The sequence below is a fragment of the Artemia sp. Qi Xiang Cuo genome, chromosome 19, assembly GCF_049724085.1.
Source record: "Artemia sp. Qi Xiang Cuo chromosome 19, ASM4972408v1, whole genome shotgun sequence".
Taxonomy (NCBI): domain Eukaryota; kingdom Metazoa; phylum Arthropoda; class Branchiopoda; order Anostraca; family Artemiidae; genus Artemia; species Artemia sp. Qi Xiang Cuo.
The window spans coordinates 25,101,753-25,110,167 of NC_142812.1; the positions used below are offsets into that span (position 1 = coordinate 25,101,753).

Sequence of the window (8,415 nt, forward strand, 5' to 3'; positions counted from 1 at the left end):
TGCAAATATATAGCCAAAATTCATTTTTAAAGTATTACATTTTCATCATGTTTTGGTATTTTTCATTAGGATTAACCTACCTTCACTTCTTGAGTATTTTCGGTATAATACATACGTTTCTGAATTAAGGAACTGATCTTTTTGACAGGAGTTTTCATTATTTTAAAATTTGTTATGTAAAAATTAAATACTTTCCTTTTTCCTTGAGAATTTTGTTTTGCATATAACCTTTTATCTTCAAAGCAACCCCAAAACATGATTCATAAAAATTGTATATCATAGCTGAAAATAAAATTTGGTTATTGTTTCCTGATTTTTTTTCTTGTAAAGTTTTTTATTATTTTTCAGACTTTTTTTTATTTTTGTAAACGGTTGGTCTTTATATCTTACTCTGCTACCTGACATCTGTGCTTGAAGATTGATCAAACAGTTCGTGGGAATGAACTGTAAGTAACTCGACCCAAAAGGGACCAAAACTCTAAAAAAGAGCCACTACAAAGCAAAAAAAAGAGCGGTTTTTGTTTTTGATATTCTTTTATTTGGCAGATGATGCATCTCTTCTGAAATATCTCTTCTCATGAAATATATGTATCTCTTCTCTTCTGCAAGAATAGATGTATCTCTTCTCATGCTGCTGCTTTTTAAAACTTGTTCAAACTAAAAGCTCCTTGAGTTTAAATGTTTCTATATGGAAATCTACTTTTAGATCGTAGTTATCCTTCGTCCTTGTGGACAAGTTTTTACTTCTCCACTTCTCTTCAACTGAAAGTGAATATTTGTCCAGATCTCGCACAAAGAGCCAAATTCTCTCAAAACTGTTTATTTGTCAGTTGAAAGAACCTTAAAAGGGCTGGTAGCTATCAAGGTGTACATACAGTTAAAACAGGTAATGGGAAAGCTGGAACGTGGAAGATTAGTAGCTTAAAACAGCCACACTACAATGTAGCAGCAATTCTCTGTTTATTTTGGAGATTAGATTAGGGCAAAACTAATCACAGCTTCATAATGCATGTGGCTGCCAGGCTGCTAGTCAATATTATTCTCCCAGAAAATCAAATGATGCTTTTTATAGTTGTAGTATAATGATCAATGAGTATCAAGCATGCAATTGGGTATGCATTATTTTTATAACGCCAATAGCATTGGAGTGTACAGCTCCATCTATTAAAGTAACAGCAGTAAGCTATATACAGTATGCTTCAGACATTGATTATTATACTCCACTAGCATTATTAGAGTAAATATGATACAGTACTTTTGATAAAATGGTACATATAAATTATGGAGCATGATATTTATGACTAGTATATTGTTTGCCACTGCATTGAATTACAGTGTTAACTGTGATTCAGAAAACTATTGATATTTCTAACTGCAAGCTACACTAAGTTACATTTGTTAGTTTTCTACAAATTTTACATATAAAAATGCTTTTTTCTCAGAGCATAGCTGTCAAAACACAAGTTGTGCTACCAAAGTGTCGGCAGCTTTTTGAATTCTGCTACTGGCAGCTTTAGAACTTTTTGCCCACTTGGCTAGAAATTTGCAAAATGAAACATTAAAATTATAATGTAAAAAGGGGGATGAGAAAGTTCACTGATTGAATATGCCAACTATGCAAGGGATGACAGTTTTCCTATATCTTTCTGTGGAAACTTTTATTGGGGCAAGGAGGGGGATTTTTTTTTAAGCAGACTGCGGGAGGTGGGGTTGAAGGGATGAATATTGACTAGGGAAAATGGCTGTTGTCTGAGGGTTATGAAGGAAATTTTTGCTCTCCTTTCCTTAAGGGTAACTAGATTGGCTCTCCAAAGAAGGGAAATATAAGACACTTTAGCCTGAATAAAGATAATTCTTAGGGACCTTTTTTGGAATGCCTCTATTCTGTCCCACAATTCAATAGAGATGCCAGGATGCCAAACAGGACAGGCGTACTTGAGGGTTGGGCGTACAATTGAGACGAAAATCCTAAACAATACGATTTAGGACATTTAAATTTTTTAAGGAGTTTAAGGAGGGAAAAAGCAGTTTTTGCATGTTTTAAAATATCATTAATATGCCAATCCCTTTTTAAGTCGCTTGAGATGGTAACATTCAGTAATTTCACAGTGGTGACAGACATTTCAGGCGGGATTGGACAGGTGAAAGAAGAGGAATGACTTAAGGAAATTAATAGTTCAAACCGTTGACTTTAAGGGATTAACTACTGGGAGGGGAACAGAATATACATTCAGGTATTTAACGATTTGCGTTCTATTAGAAAGGAAAGATGCAGTTACTAATTAAAAGGTCCAGAAATTATGTCTTTGAGGATAACAACCCCCCACAGTCCTGAGGGCAAGGGTTGTAAGTTATGTCCTAGGAATAAGGCTTATATAGAAAGGGTGATCATACCCCCCCCCACACCAAGTACTTTCCGAAAATGTATCTGATAGAAATTTTTAGATGGTCATTTGTTGGTGTAGAAACTTCGAAAAAGGCTCATTTGATTAGAAATTGAAAGGGCTAGTGCCCTTTTTATTAGTCAAAAGTGATTGGGGGCAATAAGCCCCCTCCCCACGCCCATCAATTTCCAAAACACATCTAATCAAAAATTTTAGATAGTCATTTTCTTCAGCGTAGTTAGAAAGGTCTGGAAACAATGTCTTTGAGGATGACAACCCCCCCAAACCTCAGCACAAGAGTTGTGAGTTATGCCCCAAGGGCATATAAGGCTCTTATGAAAAGGGTGGTTATAAAAACTCTGGAAATGGCTCATTTGATTAGAAATGAGATGTTCTATTACCCTTTTTATGAGTCAAATTGATTGGAGGGCAGCCACACTTCCCCCTCCACATTGTATTTTCCACAAATGCATCTGATAGAAAATTTGAGACACCGATTTATTCAAAATAGTCCAAATATCATATTCTAAGGCCTTTGGGGTTCACAAAGTCCTCCAGACTTCGGGGGTAAGGGTTGTAAGTTATGCCTTGGGGGCATATGAGGCTCGTTTGAACTTCAGAAGAGGCTCATTTGATTGAAAATGTATAGTGCTAGTTTCCTTTTAAGAGTTAAATATTATAGAGAGCAACTAGCCCCCCCCCTCTCTGACATACTATTTTCCCAAAACGCATTCAATTGAAATTGTGAGACACCCATTTTATAACCAATAGTCGACATTGTGGATGGACATGTGTAAATAATGCACAATGTATTAATATTTTTATTTTACTTTTTTTATTTTGGTTTAGACCAGGGCACTTTTGTATGGAAGCAGTTGTAGAAACTTCAAAAACAGTTGAGTCGATTGGAATTTGAAAGGGCTAGTGCCCTTTTTAATAGTCAAAAGTCACTGGAGTGCAACTAACACCCCTCCCAAGCTCACCATTTCCCCAAACACATCCAATCAAAACTTTGACAATAGCCATTTTCTTAAGCATAGTTAAAAGGTCTGGAGATTATGTCTTTGAGGATTACAACACACCCATCACTCTTGGGACAAGGGGTGTAAGTTATGCCCTGGGGGCATGTAAGGTTTTTATAGAAAGGGTGGTCGTATAAACTTCGGAGGGTCTCACTGGATTGGTAATCAGAAGTTCTAGTACCCTTTTTAAGATTCAAAGTGATCGGAGGTCAGATACCCCCCCTCACCTCATATTTTCCTAAAAAGCATCTGATACATTTTTTTAGATGGCCTTTTGTTGTTGTAGAAACTTCAAAAAGGCTCATTCAATTGGAAATTGAAAGTGTCTTTTTTAATAGTCAAAAGTAATTGGAGGGCAAAAAGACCTCTCCCCATGACCATCAATTCCCAAAACACAACAAATCAAAAATTTTGAGATAGCCAATTTGTTCAGCATAGTTAAGAGGTCTGAAAATTATGTCTTTGAGGATGACACCCCCCTCCCAGAGCCCTCAGCATGAGGGTTGTAAATTATACCCCAAGGGCATATAAGGTTTTTATAGAAAGGGTTGTTGTTTAAACTCCAGAGGGCCTCATTTGATTGGAAATCAGATGTTTTAGTTCCCTATCAAGAGTCAAAGTGATTGAGGCAGCCACCCCGGATATATGAAAGGGGTGGTTGTTTGAACTTTAGAAGAGGTTCATTTGATTGGAAATGTATAGTTCTAGTTCCCTTTTAAGAATTAGGCATTATGGAGAGCAACTGCCCCCCCCTTCCTGACATACTCTTTTCCCAACACGCATTAAATTGAAATTATGATATAGCCGTTTTGTAACCAATAGTCCACATTGTGGACATTGTTTGTTACACTGTGTAAATAATACACAATGTATTATTGTTATTTTTTTTTGGGGGGGGAGGGGGTTAGATCAGGGCACTTTGTATGGAAGAAGTTGTCATAGAAACTCAAAAGGGGCTCATTTGATTGGAAATTGGAAGGGCTAGTGCCCTTTTTAATGTCAAAAGTAAGTGGAAGGCAACTAACAACCCTCCGACACCCACCATTTCCCCAAACACATCCAATCAAATTTTTAGATACCCATTTTGTTCAGCGTAGTTAACAGGTCTGGAGATTATGTCTTTGAGGATGATAACACCCTTGCTGCAATCAGGACAAGGGTTGTAATTTATACCCTGGGGGCATATAAGGTTTTTTTTTATAGAAAGAGTGGTTGTATAAACTTTGGAGGGTCTCAAAGATTACTAACCGAAAGTTCTAGTACCCCTTTTAAGATTGAAAGTGATTGGAGGGCAGATGCCCCCCCTCTTACCTTGTTTTTTCACAAAAAGCATCTGATACAAATTTTTAAGATGGCCATTTGTTGTCATAGAAACTTCAAAAAATGCTCATTTGATTGGAAATTGAAAGGGCTTTTTTAATAGTCAAAAGTGATTAGAGGGCAACACCCCCCCCACTGCCCATGAATTCCCAAAACACAACTAATCAAAATTTTGAGATAGCCATTTTGTTCAGCAGTAGTTGAAAGGTCTTTGAATAATGTCTTTGAGAATGACACCCCCCCCCCAGAGCCCTCAGCATAAGGGTTATAAGTTATGTACTGAGGGTAAATTTGGTTTTTATGGAAAGGGTGGTTTTATAAACTCCAAAGGGGGCTCATTCGATTGGAAATCAGATGTTCTGGTTCCCTTCTAAGAGTCAAAGCGATTGGGGCAGCCACCCTCCCCCCTTATATTTTATTTTCCACAAATGCATTTGATAAATATTTTGAGATAGCCATTTGTTCAAAAACAGTGGAAAGATCATACAATAAGGCCTTTGGGGTGGACAGAGTCCCCCAGAGTCTGGGGGTAAGGGTTGTAAGTTATGCCACAGGGGCTTATACCATTTTTATGGAAGGGTGGTGATTTGACAGTGCAATTTTGAAACAACTGTCGAAATTTTCCTCTGAAACAGGATAACTCTGCTTATTTATGACTTGGAACACCCTCTGTTGAAGCCTTTGTTATATTTTGACAACGTGAAACGTGGACACTATATTTTATACACCCAGATAAGAAAAGAATATTCAATTCAATCAGTTTCCTGTTTTCAACACAAAATGAGCTCCCAACTATTTTTTAGCTATGTAATGTTCAAACTGTCTTTATTTAGTTATTTTTGGCAAAAAAAAAGTTAGGATTAGCACCAATGCATCAAGATACATCTGATCTTCTCTAAAATGTAGCCACATTATATTTTTCTTGATAAAATTAAGTTAAAATGGCAGCTAATATTATATTGACAAAATATGTTCCAAGTGTCAAAAATTCTTGTCTGATGCAGTGGAGTAGGCCTACCAGACTGACTAAAAATGTTCCTTCAGCAAAATTCAAATGTAGATATTGGCTTCTATCATAAGATTCATTTCTATTGAGAATATCTTGTAGTGACCTTGTTGAAATTTTTGACAGACAGTAACAGGCCCTGTCAAAATATAAGTACCCTGTCAAATCTTCTTTGAAAATGTAAAACAGATGAGAAACAATTGGTGTCAAAACTCAAGAGTCCTCTGACAAAACATAATTGTCATATTTATGGGTACTTTCCCAACAACAAGAGATTTTGATGATTATTATTTGCAATAATATTTCACATGAAAAATCAATAAAGCTTGTTTTTGTTAATTGTAGTTTTACAGATTTGATGCTAGATTTTTCTATCATCTGAGGAACTGCTGTTTGGCCTAATGCTATGTTCATATTTTTAAGCATTTGACATGGTTGATCACAACACCCTTAATCATTTATCACTGAATAAATTTGAAGAACACAATCTCTTAGTAAATAATATACATGTTTTCTTTCAAACAGATTCCAAGCTGTAAAATACAAAATATTCTCTCTGAAGCCCTCCCTAATTAGTGCATAATTCCTATCCCACCCAAAATTCTAATGAAACATGTTAAACTCCTTGGTGTCAAAAACTTCTAATAATATCAAGTTGGATATGCATATTTCAAGAATTCTGGACTTTCTAGACAAAGGATAATCAAAACTAAAATTTTTTAAATGGATTAAACTTTGAAATGGAAAACTTTGAAATGGCTAAATATTGACAAGACTTTAACTGTGAACAACAAAGAAATCTTTGCTGGACCATCAAAGCTGAGAGAAAGTGGTTAATTCCAGATGGCTGTAAAAGGACCTATATTACATTATTATATTTCACTTTTTTTTTATAGAGACCTAGGTCACACGATCACACTCCATATGATTATACAATTTCATCCCTACACTTGAGGTATTTTTTTCAGTTTTTTGCTTTTACTATCTGAATAGTATTTTATATATTAAAGTTGAAGAGAAACAAAGAAATAAAGTAAAAAGAATAGGCATGTCAAATCCACCATGATGCACCCACAAGTATATCCCAAGTATTTCAACACATGTTTAATTGGGTTCTGACTTGCATCAAAAACAGGTAATGTTTTTGTTCTGTCAAATTTGTAGGTGAAAACACCCCAATTTAAGAAAATTGGAGTTTTGTACCCATTTCTGATAAAACTTCAAACTTCTAATCAAACAGTTAGATTTGTAGATATTTTTTTTTCCATACTGAAATTCTTTTCAAACCAAAAGTTGTTAAATTAAGTCTTCTAGAGTAGAAAAAGTGTTTTTTTTTACATAAACTGTCAAATCATTGGTACCTTTACCCTATATCACACTATTATATCACACATTATATTATAGAAACCTAGGCCACACAATTACACTCCATATGATTATCCAATTTCATCTCTATACTTGAGGCAATTTTTCAGTTTTTTTCTTCCACTATCTGAATAGTGTTGTATACAGTTACACATAAAAAAAAGGCTGAAGAAAAACAAAGAAATAAAGTTAAAAGAATAGGCATGTCTGCACCAGGATCTGTCCACAAGTAATTCCCTATTATTTCAACATGTGCTGAATTGGGTTCTGACTTACATCAAATACAGGTAACTTTTTTGTTCTGTTGAATTTGTAGGTAAAAATGCCAAAATTTAAGAAAATTGGAGTTTTAACCCTTTTCTGATAAAACTTCAAACTTCTAATCAAACAGTTAGATTTGTAGATGTTTTTCCTACATATGTAAACCCTTTTCAAACCAAAAGTCTTGGAATTTAGTCTTCTGAAGTAGAAAAAGTGGTTTTTTACAAAAAATTTCAAATCATTGGTACCTTTACCCTATTAGGCTAGTACTGGACTTGGGACAACCTTCAGTCAACAAGACCATATGATAATTCTCAGTATAAACCATGGAATTCAACTCATTTAATTTATTAGGAAGTTGACTAACATTAGTAACTAGAACAGAAAAATCTGAACTTGCTCATTTTTGGTGTTTCTTACTCTGGTTATTGGTCATGTTGCTTGGCTAGCCTGGGTCTTCATTTGTTCCATATTAGCATAGGCTTAAAAATAAATAGGCCTTTTAAACAAATTTTTATTAGAGATCTGAGTAACAGTAAGACTGAGAACAACAAATATACTTCTTTTTCCTCGCAAACCTTTCAATGCTATTTTACAAAAATTAGCATGCTTCTTCGATTCATATTTTTTGCCAACAGGACGGAAAACTTTCAAAACCGAAAAGTATCACTTGGGTTTAATATGGCTCCATTGCAACTGAACCACCGTGTAACTGAACCCCAAGCGACTAAACCAATGTGTCTGAACCACCATGCAACTGAACCATCATGCAGCTGAACGAGCGTGCAACTGAATCACCTTGCGACCGAACCCCTGTGCAACTGAACCCCAATTAACTGAGCCCTCGTGCAAGTCAACCCCCGTGAAACTCAACCCCGGTGTAGCTGAACCACCGTGCAACTGAAACCCCGTGCAACTGAACCACTGTTTAACTGGGCCACCGTGCAACTGTACAGAAAATACAATAAATAATAGAGTCAAACAGAAAACGAGCAGAAATTAACACGAGTAGGGCTCAAACCCCATATGCCTTCCCATGGCCAGACCATGATTTGCA

The 8,415-nt window shown here is 35.6% G+C and overlaps 1 protein-coding gene across 3 annotated transcripts in view; it reads right to left on the minus strand.

Annotated features, from left to right (window-relative positions):
* cbc (protein CLP1 homolog) overlaps positions 1-7,982 on the minus strand; it is a 58,956-nt gene extending 50,974 nt beyond the window's left edge. The window contains exon 1 of one of the 3 annotated variants that reach the window (XM_089104803.1): positions 7,919-7,982. The gene's annotated coding sequence lies outside the window, so the exon portion shown is untranslated. Of the gene's footprint in view, positions 1-7,778; positions 7,872-7,918 lie in introns of those variants that run through there. The other 2 variants (XM_089104804.1, XM_089104805.1) reach the window with 2 other exon arrangements.
* Positions 7,983-8,415: the final 433 nt, after the last annotated feature.